This window comes from Bombina bombina, chromosome 9 (genome assembly GCF_027579735.1).
Source record: "Bombina bombina isolate aBomBom1 chromosome 9, aBomBom1.pri, whole genome shotgun sequence".
Lineage (NCBI taxonomy): Eukaryota > Metazoa > Chordata > Amphibia > Anura > Bombinatoridae > Bombina > Bombina bombina.
The window spans coordinates 60,714,137-60,730,331 of NC_069507.1; the positions used below are offsets into that span (position 1 = coordinate 60,714,137).

The 16,195-nt window shown below is 38.3% G+C and overlaps 1 protein-coding gene across 3 annotated transcripts in view; it reads right to left on the minus strand.

Annotated features, from left to right (window-relative positions):
• The window catches only part of ADK (adenosine kinase), a 604,808-nt gene that overhangs the window by 264,686 nt on the left and 323,927 nt on the right, over positions 1-16,195 (minus strand). The window lies entirely within an intron of this gene.

A 16,195-nucleotide genomic window follows, 5' to 3' on the forward strand; every position in this document is an offset into this window, starting at 1 on the left:
TTTCCAATGTACGTCTATTATCTAATTTGCTTCTTTCTCTTGGTATCCTTTGTTTAAAAGCATACCTAAATAGGCTCAGGAGCAGAAATGCACGACTGTGAGCTAGCTGCCGATTGGTGGCTGCACATATATGCATATCTAGGATACTAGAGAATATAGTACACATTTGAATAGAATTGGGAATCGAAGTGTCTGTATCCAGGCAAGTAGCAGGAAAGAGTTCAAAGTATTCTAAGCACTGGAAACAACCTCTCATTGGAAGATTGATTGCTGTGGTATCCTGTTTGCATAGCTTTTCTTTACAGAATAATAAAGCATTTATATTTTCAGAATAGTTATCAGTTTCAACAGGCCAAATCAGTTATTTCAAATTACAAAATAAAAAAGGTACAGAGGCAATTTCTAAATATTTTAATAAACACTAGCAGGTAAAATGGATCATTGAGAACCTATTAAAATAGAGAAACATTTACAGTACACTTTCCCTAAAATTATTGTTTAAAAAGATAGCTAAAGCCCTTAGTACCCATTCCCCAGGTTTGCACAACCAACATTGTTAGATTAATATACTTTAACATTTAAACCTCTAAATTTCTGCCTGTTTCTTAGCCACTATAGACAGCCTCATATCACATGCTTTTTTATTAGCTTTTCACAACAGGGGACTGCTACTTTGTGTGAAACATATAGATAACATTGTGTTCACGCCTGAAGAGTCATTTAAGAGTTAGCACAACACAGTTCTAAAAGCAATCATGTGATCAGGGGGCTGTCAGAAGATGCTTAGATACAAGGTAATCACAGAGGTAAAAGGTATATTAATATAACAGTGTTAATTATGCAAAACTAAGGAATGGGAAATAAAGGGATTATCTTTTAAAACAATAACAATTATATTGTAGACTGTCCCTTTAAATTGACATGAAACAAAGATAAATTCCCAAATAAAAAAAAAAAAAAAAAACAACCACCATAATTTAAGTAAAAGTTCATGAACTTTCATTGTTTTGCCTGCTCTTCCTGTAATTTATTCTAAAATTGTGTTTTTTCCACTGCTCCCAGAGAAACTTAGTGCATCCTCCAGACTTCAAATCGCTGGCCCCGATACATTCTACATAATTGTTGCTCAATCAGTATAGAAGCTAACTAACCCATTAGCAACCAAAACTTACCCTGTACTTCGCTGGTCCTTAAGGGTTTTTTGGCCTGTAATGGAGTGGGTCTCGCTGCCAAAACGCACCATTACAACCCCCTTCCTCCCCCAGGCCTCCTGTTACAGCATGGTCTTCCTGCTGGCAGCTAGAGCCACGTTATCAAAAACACAAGCCCCATTAAAAGACCAGCGATGGTCATTAAGGGGTTAGTATCTGTCACTAATCGATAACAGTGATGTATTGAGTAGGGATGGGCGAATGTGTACATTTCCGAATTTCGAATGTTAGAACGAATGTTATTGCCAAAATTCTAATTATAAATCCGAATGTTGATATGAACAAATATTCTTAAAAATTCTATAATCGAATGCTATTTACAGTTTTCGAATGTCACTTTCGAATTCAAATGTTTATAATTATATCGAATGTCCACATTCGAAATTTCGAATTTAACATTCTATTTAACAAATACTATTCAGAAGTTCAATAGTTCATGTGGTAGGGAGGGAATCAAGTCAATTGATACATAATAGATACTAATATATCATTTTTAATGTTTCTATATAGAATATTGCATAATTCGAATATTACATTTAAAGAAAGCATTAGTAATACTATTACAAATATAAATTCAAATTTTTAAAAAAAAAAATATTTTTGAATGTAATCGTAAAATTCGAAACCGAACATTAGAAAATCGAATGTTATGTAAACATTCGAAATTCGATTCGAACAAACGTGTTAAAATTTGTTTCATTTTTCGAATGTTGCGAAACATTCGCCCATCCCTAGTATTGAGCTATAGTATTAGAAATATTAATCTGCTCTCTTTATTTCAGGTCAGGCAGATTATACCATATAACCCCTTAGCTGCCAGAGAGAAGTAACGTTAAAAGGTGTGGAAAACAATATCTGTGGAATAGAATCAATAATGACGTGCGGCATGTTCATCTCTATCGTGAGGACTTTGTTCCTTCCCTGTCCTCCAGCTGCTTCTGATACAATTTCTTCATTAGGAAAGCATAGTATCATAGCAACAACAGGCATACCATAGCTTGCATTAGTGCGATATTGCATGTCATTTTATTAAAGCGTCACAATTATGAGTAACCTTAGTGATCAGTGAATACAGGAACATCTGCACAGGTTCATGTCTGACATTACAAACATACATTTGGCTATAGTGTCTGTGCGCATAAATATACATTTTTCTTATAGGGAAAAAAAACTAAATTTGTGGAAAAGAAAAAAAAAAAAAAAAAAACTGAATTGAATATATTTTCCCTTTACGAGAATGCACTTCCTAAGACAGGTGAAAATAACCTGTGTCCATGCAATAAATAGGGATGGGCGAATGTTTCTAAATTTAAAACAAATTTTAAAACATTTGTATGAATCGAATTTCAAATGTTTATATAACGTTCTATTTTCGTTTTCGAATTTTCAATAACATTTAAAAATATTTGTTGAAATAATAGAATGCTTAGCTATGTATTTTAGCACATTCTATTTTGATATGTAATGTTGGAATTCAAAATAGTATTTCTAGTCTACAACTGTGTTTTAGAAATGTAATATTTAAATTCTATTTTCAAATCTGTGTATTCAATCTATAATGAACATTCGAATTCGAAAGTGACATTCGAAAACTGGAAATAACATTTGATTATACAATTTTTAAGAATATTCTTTCTTATTGTAGAAGTCCGATTTACATAATCAGATGTTGATAACATTCGTTCTAACATTCGAATATAAACACATTCGCCCATCCCTAGCAAGTGAAATGGCTAAACTGAACTGCACGTGTTTTTATTAGCTGAAGTGTAATTATGCCGTCTGTAAATGATATGTCATATAACCTGTCTCGGGAACGTTGTTGTGAGTTGACCCTATAAAGTAAAGTCGATACTGCTTTAAGATACTGTTACACTGCAGGGGCTGTCAATGTAAAAATAATTCAATAAATAAAGCATTGAGAAATCCCCTGTGCAAGAGATAATCTATCATTAACACAAAAACCTGCCACATCTTGTTCTGTGACTAGAAATCAGACGCACTAATCGGGGTTATGGAGAGTGAACTTGACAGAACAAAATAATAAAAAAAATTGCATAGTCAAATACATCAAGAGCAGAGTGATACTTATTTGGATGTTAGGCGCTCGGAGCTGGAATTTGATCAGTCTGTAGCAGTGAGAACAGAAACACTGACAATGCAACGGAGTAACAGAGCAAACCACTTAAAGGGACATAAAACAACAATATATTTTCATTTTACTTCTATTATCTTATTTGCTTTGTTGGTGGCTGCACATAAATACCTCTTATCTTTGGCTTATCAATGTGTTCAGCTAGTTTCCAGTAGTGCATTGCTGCTCCTTCAGTAAAGGATACCAAGAGAATGAAGCAAAACTGACAATAGAACCATTTTAAACAACTTTCTAACTTATTTCTATCTGAATCATTAAAGAAAAATGTTGGGTTTCATGTCCCTTTAACCCTATATTATTCTATTCATTGAAAATAAGATCCATTTCCAACAACCCTTACACATTAATAATACATCTATAGAAAGGGGATAAAGAATAATTCCCAGTATTTACTTAATGGTAATGGGTACCATTGCCAGTTCCTAACATACTCTTGTATTAAGTCATTAGCCTGTAGATAAGCATAAAAATGTTTATTCAAGATACCAAGTTTTTCAAATGTTTTGATACAATGTGTTGTTCTATCAATTAACTGATAAACAAAAATCAACCCCTAATCCCTCCAGAGTCTCTAAAAGGTTCATAGGCGTTGCCTTCATTACTGACTATTGGTAACCAATTCAAAATCTTATACTCTATTTTCCATGCCTGAATTGCTTTTTTATAGATCCATTGTGTACGATTGGATTAAGCGGAATATGGTTTAGAAGGAGTTACTTTTAATATCCAATTAATGACAGTTTTACTTAAAGGGACAGTATACTGTAAAATTGTTTTTCCCTTAATGTGTTTCCAATTACTTTATTTACCAGCTGCAGAGTATAAAATGTATGAGATTTGCTTTTTAAGGCTTATATGTGTATATGAATTAGCTGATTTTGTGTTTAAAAGCCACAACCTAATAAAATGAATTGAGCTTGTAGGTATAATCAGATATCATTACTTTATCACATTGTGTACATATAACTGCTTCTTTATCTTATATCTGTCCATAAAACAATCACCAATACTTAGATAGAACAATGGACAATTAACATTTTATTACCTTATCTCTTGTATAACCCACTGGGAGTGTAATTTCTTCTACTGGCTGTGTTAACACAGCTTGGCCTCGAGGCCAAAAACTTTCAGGATGGGTGGGGATACCACAGGCTAAATAAACTATTTCAAATGCCAATATAAGGGTAATGGAAATACTTGTAAACTATTTACTACACTTCAGCAGATAAAGTGGGTCATTCGGAACAAATTAAAGGGGAGAACTTTTTTGAGTAAACTGTTCCTTTAAGCTGAATAAATAATATTTTTTCTAGATCTTGTAGCATCAATCCGCCAAAATACTTAAATAAGGTAAATTATTTCTGCTAACTTTAGTTTTTTTCCTATCCCAAATAAAATTTACAAAGCTATTATTAATATTTTTCAGGTCTTTATTTCTAATTAGTAAAGGTAGATTTTGTATCAAATATAATAATCGGGGGGAAATAACTATTTTAATAATATTTACTCTGCCAGTTAAAAAGAAAGAGGAAATGAAGCCCAGCTCTTTCAGTCTAATTTAATTGATTTAATAATGTTGGGATAACAATAGTCTGATACCTAAGTAAGTTAAAGGGACGTTAAACACAAAAAAAAATGCTATATAGAATGAAGCATTCAAAGAACATATTAGTCCGAGAATAACATGTGAATATATTTTTTGAAGTTTCATTAGCTGTTTAAACATTGACAAAATAAGTGTAAAGTTTCAGTGTCTATAAAACAATGGGAGCTGCCATGTTGTAACTTAGGTTACCTTCTCTGCTGTGGCCAATTAGGGACAGTTATACATAGGTCATTAGAGTGTGCAGCCCAATGGTTGTGTGAAATATAACCATGTTCGGCACTTCCATTTCTAACAGGAACTGAAATGCTCACAACTTCAGTATGGAATTATAAGACAAAGGGACAAAATAAATTATGAAAGGATATTGCAGAGTTTTTTAATATATACAATTTATAATTTTATATTATCATCTCAAAGTGTTTAATGTCCATTTAAATATGATCTTACTATGTTAAGAGGTATTATTGATGGAGTTCTTATTTTTATATATTTATAGAATTTCTGACTTAAACCTATTCATTTTGTATCCCGAAAAGGACACAAATTCTTCAATGAGAGAATTAACAATAGGTGCATTCTTATTAGTATTTTGAATAAAAATGAGTAAGTCCAGAAGATACATTATTGGAGGTCCCAAATCTAGAAACATACCGACAATAAATTTTTATATAGAGAATTGTGGATTGGCATAATGGGAGTACAAATAAATTATGGGTTCAAATGGAAAATAGATGGATATTAGGGAAAAAACAGAATTTATGTTTACCTGATAAATTACTTTCTCCAACGGTGTGTCCGGTCCACGGCGTCATCCTTACTTGTGGGATATTCTCTTCCCCAACAGGAAATGGCAAAGAGCCCAGCAAAGCTGGTCACATGATCCCTACTAGGCTCCGCCTTCCCCAGTCATTCGACCGACGTAAAGGAGGAATATTTGCATAGGAGAAACCATATGATACCGTGGTGACTGTAGTTAAAGAAAATAAATTATCAGACCTGATTAAAAAACCAGGGCGGGCCGTGGACCGGACACACCGTTGGAGAAAGTAATTTATCAGGTAAACATAAATTCTGTTTTCTCCAACATAGGTGTGTCCGGTCCACGGCGTCATCCTTACTTGTGGGAACCAATACCAAAGCTTTAGGACACGGATGAAGGGAGGGAGCAAATCAGGTCACCTAAATGGAAGGCACCACGGCTTGCAAAACCTTTCTCCCAAAAATAGCCTCAGAAGAAGCAAAAGTATCAAACTTGTAAAATTTGGTAAAAGTGTGCAGTGAAGACCAAGTCGCTGCCTTACATATCTGATCAACAGAAGCCTCGTTCTTGAAGGCCCATGTGGAAGCCACAGCCCTAGTGGAATGAGCTGTGATTCTTTCAGGAGGCTGCCGTCCGGCAGTCTCATAAGCCAATCTGATGATGCTTTTAATCCAAAAAGAGAGAGAGGTAGAAGTTGCTTTTTGACCTCTCCTTTTACCAGAATAAACAACAAACCAGGAAGATGTTTGTCTAAAATCCTTTGTAGCATCTAAATAGAATTTTAGAGCGCGAACAACATCCAAATTGTGCAACAAACGTTCCTTCTTTGAAACTGGATTCGGACACAAAGAAGGCACGACTATCTCCTGGTTAATGTTTTTGTTAGAAACAACTTTCGGAAGAAAACCAGGTTTAGTACGTAAAACCACCTTATCTGCATGGAACACCAGATAAGGAGGAGAACACTGCAGAGCAGATAATTCTGAAACTCTTCTAGCAGAAGAAATTGCAACCAAAAACAAAACTTTCCAAGATAATAACTTAATATCAACGGAATGTAAGGGTTCAAACGGAACCCCCTGAAGAACTGAAAGAACTAAATTGAGACTCCAAGGAGGAGTCAAAGGTTTGTAAACAGGCTTGATTCTAACCAGAGCCTGAACAAAGGCTTGAACATCTGGCACAGCTGCCAGCTTTTTGTGAAGTAACACAGACAAGGCAGAAATCTGTCCCTTCAAGGAACTTGCAGATAATCCTTTCTCCAATCCTTCTTGAAGAAAGGATAGAATCTTAGGAATTTTTACCTTGTCCCAAGGGAATCCTTTAGATTCACACCAACAGATATATTTTTTCCATATTTTGTGGTAAATTTTTCTAGTTACAGGCTTTCTGGCCTGAACAAGAGTATCAATAACAGAATCTGAGAACCCTCGCTTTGATAAGATCAAGCGTTCAATCTCCAAGCAGTCAGTTGGAGTGAGACCAGATTCGGATGTTCGAACGGACCTTGAACAAGAAGGTCTCGTCTCAAAGGTAGCTTCCATGGTGGAGCCGATGACATATTCACCAGGTCTGCATACCAAGTCCTGCGTGGCCACGCAGGAGCTATCAAGATCACCGATGCCCTCTCCTGATTGATCCTGGCTACCAGCCTGGGGATGAGAGGAAACGGCGGGAATACATAAGCTAGTTTGAAGGTCCAAGGTGCTACTAGTGCATCTACTAGAGTCGCCTTGGGATCCCTGGATCTGGACCCGTAGCAAGGAACCTTGAAGTTCTGACGAGAGGCCATCAGATCCATGTCTGGAATGCCCCACAGTTGAGTAATTTGGGCAAAGATTTCCGGATGGAGTTCCCACTCCCCCGGATGTAATGTCTGACGACTCAGAAAATCCGCTTCCCAATTTTCCACTCCTGGGATGTGGATTGCAGACAAGTGGCAGGAGTGAGTCTCCGCCCATTGAATGATTTTGGTCACTTCTTCCATCGCCAGGGAACTCCTTGTTCCCCCCTGATGGTTGATGTACGCAACAGTCGTCATGTTGTCTGATTGAAACCGTATGAACTTGGCCTTTGCTAGCTGAGGCCAAGCCTTGAGAGCATTGAGTATCGCTCTCAGTTCCAGAATATTTATCGGTAGAAGAGATTCTTCCCGAGACCAAAGACCCTGAGCTTTCAGGGGTCCCCAGACCGCGCCCCAGCCCATCAGACTGGCGTCGGTCGTGACAATGACCCACTCTGGTCTGCGGAAGCTCATCCCCTGTGACAGGTTGTCCAGGGACAGCCACCAACGGAGTGAATCTCTGGTCCTCTGATTTACTTGTATCGTCGGAGACAAGTCTGTATAGTCCCCATTCCACTGACTGAGCATGCACAGTTGTAATGGTCTTAGATGAATGCGCGCAAAAGGAACTATGTCCATTGCCGCTACCATCAAACCTATTACTTCCATGCACTGCGCTATGGAAGGAAGAGGAACGGAATGAAGTATTTGACAAGAGTTTAGAAGTTTTGTTTTTCTGGCCTCTGTCAGAAAAATCCTCATTTCTAAGGAGTCTATTATTGTTCCCAAGAAGGGAACCCTCGTTGACGGAGATAGAGAACTCTTTTCTACGTTCACTTTCCACCCGTGAGATCTGAGAAAGGCCAGGACAATGTCCGTGTGAGCCTTTGCTAGAGGAAGGGACGACGCTTGAATCAGAATGTCGTCCAAGTAAGGTACTACTGCAATGCCCCTTGGTCTTAGCACCGCTAGAAGGGACCCTAGTACCTTTGTGAAAATCCTTGGAGCAGTGGCTAATCCGAACGGAAGTGCCACGAACTGGTAATGCTTGTCCAGGAATGCGAACCTTAGGAACCGATGATGTTCCTTGTGGATAGGAATATGTAGATACGCATCCTTTAAATCCACCGTGGTCATGAATTGACCTTCCTGGATGGAAGGAAGAATTGTTCGAATGGTTTCCATTTTGAACGATGGAACCTTGAGAAACTTGTTTAGGATCTTGAGATCTAAGATTGGTCTGAACGTTCCCTCTTTTTTGGGAACTACGAACAGATTGGAGTAGAACCCCATCCCTTGTTCTCCTAATGGAACAGGATGAATCACTCCCATTTTTAACAGGTCTTCTACACAATGTAAGAATGCCTGTTTTTTTATGTGGTCTGAAGACAATTGAGACCTGTGGAACCTCCCCCTTGGGGGAAGCCCCTTGAATTCCAGAAGATAACCTTGGGAGACTATTTCTAGCGCCCAAGGATCCAGAACATCTCTTGCCCAAGCCTGAGCGAAGAGAGAGAGTCTGCCCCCCACCAGATCCGGTCCCGGATCGGGGGCCAACATCTCATGCTGTCTTGGTAGCAGTGGCAGGTTTCTTGGCCTGCTTTCCCTTGTTCCAGCCTTGCATTGGTCTCCAGGCTGGCTTGGCTTGAGAAGTATTACCCTCTTGCTTAGAGGACGTAGCACTTGGGGCTGGTCCGTTTCTACGAAAGGGACGAAAATTAGGTTTATTTTTGGCCTTGAAAGACCTATCCTGAGGAAGGGCGTGGCCCTTGCCCCCAGTGATATCAGAGATAATCTCTTTCAAGTCAGGGCCAAACAGCGTTTTCCCCTTGAAAGGAATGTTAAGCAATTTGTTCTTGGAAGACGCATCCGCTGACCAAGATTTTAACCAAAGCGCTCTGCGCGCCACAATAGCAAACCCAGAATTTTTCGCCGCTAACCTAGCCAATTGCAAAGTGGCGTCTAGGGTGAAAGAATTAGCCAATTTGAGAGCACGGATTCTGTCCATAATCTCCTCATAAGAAGGAGAATTACTAGTGATCGCCTTTTCTAGCTCATCGAACCAGAAACACGCGGCTGTAGTGACAGGGACAATGCATGAAATTGGATGTAGAAGGTAACCTTGCTGAACAAACATCTTTTTAAGCAAACCTTCTAATTTTTTATCCATAGGATCTTTGAAAGCACAACTATCTTCTATGGGTATAGTGGTGCGTTTGTTTAGAGTAGAAACCGCCCCCTCGACCTTGGGGACTGTCTGCCATAAGTCCTTTCTGGGGTCGACCATAGGAAACAATTTTTTAAATATGGGGGGAGGGACGAAAGGTATACCGGGCCTTTCCCATTCTTTATTTACAATGTCCGCCACCCGCTTGGGTATAGGAAAAGCTTCGGGGGGCCCCGGGACCTCTAGGAACTTGTCCATTTTACATAGTTTCTCTGGGATGACCAAATTCTCACAATCATCCAGAGTGGATAACACCTCCTTAAGCAGAGCGCGGAGATGTTCCAACTTAAATTTAAATGTAATCACATCAGGTTCAGCTTGTTGAGAAATTTTCCCTGAATCTGAAATTTCTCCCTCAGACAAAACCTCCCTGGCCCCCTCAGACTGGTGTAGGGGCCCTTCAGAAACAATATCATCAGCGTCCTCATGCTCTTCAGTATTTTCTAAAACAGAGCAGTCGCGCTTTCGCTGATAAGTGGGCATTTTGGCTAAAATGTTTTTGATAGAATTATCCATTACAGCCGTTAATTGTTGCATAGTAAGGAGTATTGGCGCGCTAGATGTACTAGGGGCCTCCTGTGTGGGCAAGACTGGTGTAGACGAAGGAGGGGATGATGCAGTACCATGCTTACTCCCCTCACTTGAGGAATCATCTTGGGCATCATTTTCTCTAAATTTTGTGTCACATAAATCACATCTATTTAAATGAGAAGGAACCTTGGCTTCCCCACATTCAGAACACAGTCTATCTGGTAGTTCAGACATGTTAAACAGGCATAAACTTGATAACAAAGTACAAAAAACGTTTTAAAATAAAACCGTTACTGTCACTTTAAATTTTAAACTGAACACACTTTATTACTGCAATTGCGAAAAAGTATGAAGGAATTGTTCAAAATTCACCAAAATTTCACCACAGTGTCTTAAAGCCTTAAAAGTATTGCACACCAAATTTGGAAGCTTTAACCCTTAAAATAACGGAACCGGAGCCGTTTTTATATTTAACCCCTTTACAGTCCCTGGTATCTGCTTTGCTGAGACCCAACCAAGCCCAAAGGGGAATACGATACCAAATGACGCCTTCAGAAAGTCTTTTCTATGTATCAGAGCTCCTCACACATGCATCTGCATGTCATGCTTCTCAAAAACAAGTGCGCAATACAGGCGCGAAAATGAGACTCTGCCTATGATTAGGGAAAGCCCCTAGAGAATAAGGTGTCCAATACAGTGCCTGCCGGTTATTTTACAAAATTCCCAAGATTAAAATAATTCCTCAAGGCTATGGAGTATAAAATATGTTTATATATAAATCGATTTAGCCCAGAAAATGTCTACAGTCTTAAAAAGCCCTTGTGAAGCCCTTATTTACTGTCTGTAATAAAAATGGCTTACCGGATCCCATAGGGAAAATGACAGCTTCCAGCATTACATCGTCTTGTTAGAATGTGTCATACCTCAAGCAGCAAAAGTCTGCTCACTGTTCCCCCAACTGAAGTTAATTCCTCTCAACAGTCCTGTGTGGAACAGCCATCGATTTTAGTAACGGTTGCTAAAATCATTTTCCTCTTACAAACAGAAATCTTCATCTCTTTTCTGTTTCAGAGTAAATAGTACATACCAGCACTATTTTAAAATAACAAACTCTTGATTGAATAATAAAAACTACAGTTAAACACTAAAAAACTCTAAGCCATCTCCGTGGAGATGTTGCCTGTACAACGGCAAAGAGAATGACTGGGGAAGGCGGAGCCTAGGAGGGATCATGTGACCAGCTTTGCTGGGCTCTTTGCCATTTCCTGTTGGGGAAGAGAATATCCCACAAGTAAGGATGACGCCGTGGACCGGACACACCTATGTTGGAGAAATGTAAGTGATCAATGCTGGATTCGATCTACAGACAGATAAAAAATTAATATTAAAATATACGACAACTAAAGAAACATTTTGTATGTGGGATAAGATTAAGAAATAGCAAGCCATAGAGCCAAAAATTTGGTAAATATATTTGGTAATATATCAAGATCTTCGGTATCAGCTAGAATAGTGGTAATCAACTTAAAAAGGGACAGTCTAGTCAAAATTAAACTTTCATGATTCAGATAGGGCATGCAATTTTAAACAACTTTCCAATTCACTTTTATCATCAAATTTTCTTTGTTCTCTTGATATTCTTTGTTTGAAGCTAAACCTAGGTAGGCTCATATGCTAATTTATAAGACCTTGAAGGCTGCCTCTTATCTCAGTGTATTTTGACAGTTTTTTCAAAGCTAGACAGTGCTAGTTCATGTGTGTCATGTATATAACATTGTGCTCACTCCCGTGGAGTTAATTATGAGAGGGCACTGATTGGCTAAAATGCAAGTCTGACAAAATAATTGAAATAAGGGGGCAGTCTTTAGAGTCTTACATCAGGGGCATATTTTGCCTAGGCAAAAAAGGACCTTGCCTATGGCAGCAGATTGAGAGGAGGCAGCACTTTTTGTGGCTATATTTGTAAGAAGCCTGCAGTTATTTTAGATATATTATACAGGTATAGGATGGGCAATTTTGCCCAAGGAGCTTACATTCAAGGTAGAGTAAAATGAGAGTGATCATGGAGCTTACATTTTAGAGGTAACTCTGAACCTTTCATTTAGTTAGCTAGCTATTGTCTTTAGTTCTGCTGCCTTTCAGCACTCAGTATTGTGTTTATTGTGTGCACGTGACCATGTGTATGTGTTTGTGACCGTTTGTTTTGCGAACCCTAGTGATCATTTACTTTGAAAATAGCAAGAACATTTTTTTATAAATTCACGTTATACCATGAGCAAAAAAAAAAAAAAAAGAGAGAGGGGGATTAGCAGAATTTTGAGTGCCTCAGACAGCACAAAACCTAAATACGCCACTGGCTTAGATACAAGGTAATCACAGAAATAAAAAGTATATTAATATAACCGTGTTAGTTATGCAAACTGGGGAATGGGTAATAAAGGGATTATCTATCTTTTAAAACTATAACAATTCTGCAGTAGACTGCCCCTTTAAAGATTCTCACAAGATGGTATTTAACACCTAGCAGATTTTTTTATTTTTTTTTACCCACATACAAACAGCTTGTGTCGGCGTAACTGTGGGGAAATTGGGGATATAGAACATATTTGGTGGTCCAGCTCTATACTAAGGAGTTCTGGAAAGATTATGAATTTCTCCAAAAAGACATTTAAAAAGTATAGAATTTTTGCAAGGCTGCAACTTGGTCCTCTCTTCACCCTTTTTCTAAATTTTAGAAATTTGATACTTTTGCCTTGGCTGAGGCTGCTTTTGGGAGAAAGGTTCTTCAAGCAGTGGTGCCTTCCGTTTAGGTTCCCTGGTTAGTGTTTGGCTGAAGCCATTTATTATCAGTCAACTGTGTTTTAAATCATAAATGACAACAGAAACTACTCAAATGACCCTGATCAAAAGTTTACATACCTCAGTTCTTATACCGTGTATTGCCCCCTTTAACATCAATGACAGCTTGAAGTCTTTTTTGGTATTTGTGGATGAGGCTCTATCTACTCAGATGGTATGGTAAAGCTGCCTCCAGTTCCTGTAAATTCTTGAGCTAGCTTGCATGAACTGCACGTTTGCGATCTCCCCAGAGTGGCTAAAAGATATTGAGGTCAGAAGACTGAGATGGCCACTCCAGAACCTTCACTTTATTCTGCTGTAGCCAATAACAGGTCGACTTGGCCTTGTGTTTAGGATCATTGTCATGTTGGAATGTCCAAGTACATCCCATGCACAGTTTCCGGGCTGATGAATGAAAATTTTCCTCCAGTATTTTTTGATAACATTCTGCATTCATCTTGCCATCAATTCTGACCAAATTTCCTGTGCCTTTGTAGCTCACACATCCCCAAAACATCAGCGATCCACCTCTGTGTTTCACAAAAGGAATGGTGTAACTTTCATCATAGGCCTTGTTGACTCCTCTCCAAATGTAGCGTTTATGGTTGTGGCCAAAAAGCTCAATTGTGGTCTCATTAATCCAAATGGACTTTGTGCCAGAAGGTTTGAGGCTTGTCTCTGTGCTGTTTGGCGTATTGTAAGCAGGATACTTTGTGGCATTTGCATAGTAATGGCTTTCTTCTGGCAACTCGACCATGCAGCCCATCTTTTTTCATGTGCCTCCTTATTGTGCATCTTGAAACAGCCACACCACATGTTTTCAGAGAGTCCTGTATTTCACCTGAAGTTATTTGTGGTATTTTCTTTGCATTCCGAACAATTTTCCTGGCAGTTGTGGAAGATATTTTAGTTGGTCTACCTGACCGTGTTTTGGTTTCAACAGAACCCCTCATTTTCCACTTCTTGAATAGAGTTTGAACACTGCTGATTGGCATTCTCAATTCCTTGGATATCTTTTTAGATCCCTTTCCTGTTTTATACAGTTTAACTATCTTTTCCCGCAGATCCTTTGACAATTATTTTGCTATCCCCATGACTCAGAATCCAGAAATGTCAGTGCAGCACTGGATGAAAGATACAAGGGTCTGTCAGGAGTCCAGAAACTCATTGACCTTTTATACACACACATCACAGGTGAGGATGGTTACCTTTAATAGCCATTCAAACCCCTTTGTGTCAACTTGTGTGAATGTTATAAGGCCAAAATCACCATGGTATGTAAACTTGTGATCAGGGTCATTTGGGCAATTTCTGTTGTCATTATGATTTAAAAAGAGTAAACACAGTTGATTGATAATAAATGGCTTTAGCCAAACACTAACCATGAGTGAAAGAAAAGTTTTTGTGTTATCATTCATATTCTCTGAAAAATGGCCAAGAAATCATAAATTCTGCCAGGGTATGTAAACTTATGAGCACAACTATATATATATGTGTACAAATGTATGTTTGTATGTATGTGGCATGTGTGTACGAACAGATGAATCAACATAAACTGAAAAATGTATTATATTCAATCCCTGTGCCAGCTGTTACTACACAAGGGGTGAAGAGGACTAAGACTGAGATGTTTAACACTTTTTTACGGTTGTATATTTGGTGAGGAAATACACAATACAAACAGGAAATATTGCAGGCATATCTGCTCTGTTTGTTCACATAAAACACAGACTGTATTCAGTGAGAGCCCACTGCCTTCAGCATGGCATGGTTCCCAGGTACAAACTCTTTCGAGGAGAGCTGGCTTGTGAGTGATGAAGTGGGGATATAGGGGGAAGGGAAGGAGGCCTGAAATTCCAACAGGAACGTAACAGGAGAGACGTGAATTAAACAGATCGGAATTCCAGACTTAAAAAAAGTACTGTCAGCGCTCCCAGGCGCTGCAGAGCTGTGACTGCTCTGATTTACGAACAGTGATTGAATTACATAGATATTGGCACTGAATGAACTGGAAGGGCTCCATGGAAGGGGGGGGGGTACATCTAATGATTCAGTCAAATCTACTTAGAACCAAGATACCATATCCAAAACATAGTGCCTTCCCTTAACCCTGTATATACCAGGGACTTCACTGTGTTGTCAAATTGTAAATATATTGGGGTTTTTTTTTATAAAACTATTCAGATCATAAAACATACTGCTTTGTAAATAACAATTCAAAGTCAGCATCTAGAAAATCAAGTGGGAAATAAAAGGAAATCTCTTTGCGCTCATATTTTTAGGAATATGTTGTAAGTGACACAGATGGGAAACAATTTTATTATTTTGATAGTTTCAACGTTCGTTTTGTGTCTATAGATACACACATATGGCTGCAAGTTTCCACTAGTCGCAAATGAGTAACACATTTCACCTTTTTTCTAGTCTCTCGCTCGCTCTCTATATAAATGTAAGTATATATTTTTGTACCATTTCAGGACAGCTATTTGTCCCTTTATTAGACAAACTGTTTGTCGTAGTAGGAACACATAGCTGTCCCAAAACATTACAAAAAAAATATTTATGTTGAGTGGGGTTTTTTTTTGGGGGGGGGGGGGGGGGGTTGGTTACGTACAGTGAATTTTTTTTTTTAAATATTTTATTAGCATTTATTTCCATAGAGCTGCAAACTTACGCAGTGTTGGAATGGATTGTTATTAGGGTGTAGAACTCTGGCAGCTGAACTCAGTTGGTAACAGTGCATTATATGTAGGGCTGTGTGTGTGTGTGTGTGTGTGTGTGTGTATTTATATAGTTTTACTTTCTTAAAGGGACATTCTAATTAATTATTTTATTATTAAATTAATTCTCAATCAGCTGCAACAATGCATGGTTAATCCTGAGCAGGATACGGTGGTGAGCAAATCAGGAGCAAGATATTCATGTAGTCACCAATCAGGAGCCATGTCCTGTTTATGGGAGAGTGCCGGGTGCCTAATGTAGTGAACCCATTTACAACAAGCTCTTGTGTAACTACAATAAGATGCTGCAACAAATTCAAGCATAATGTCCCTTTAAAATGATCAAATGGCCATTTCCTATTTT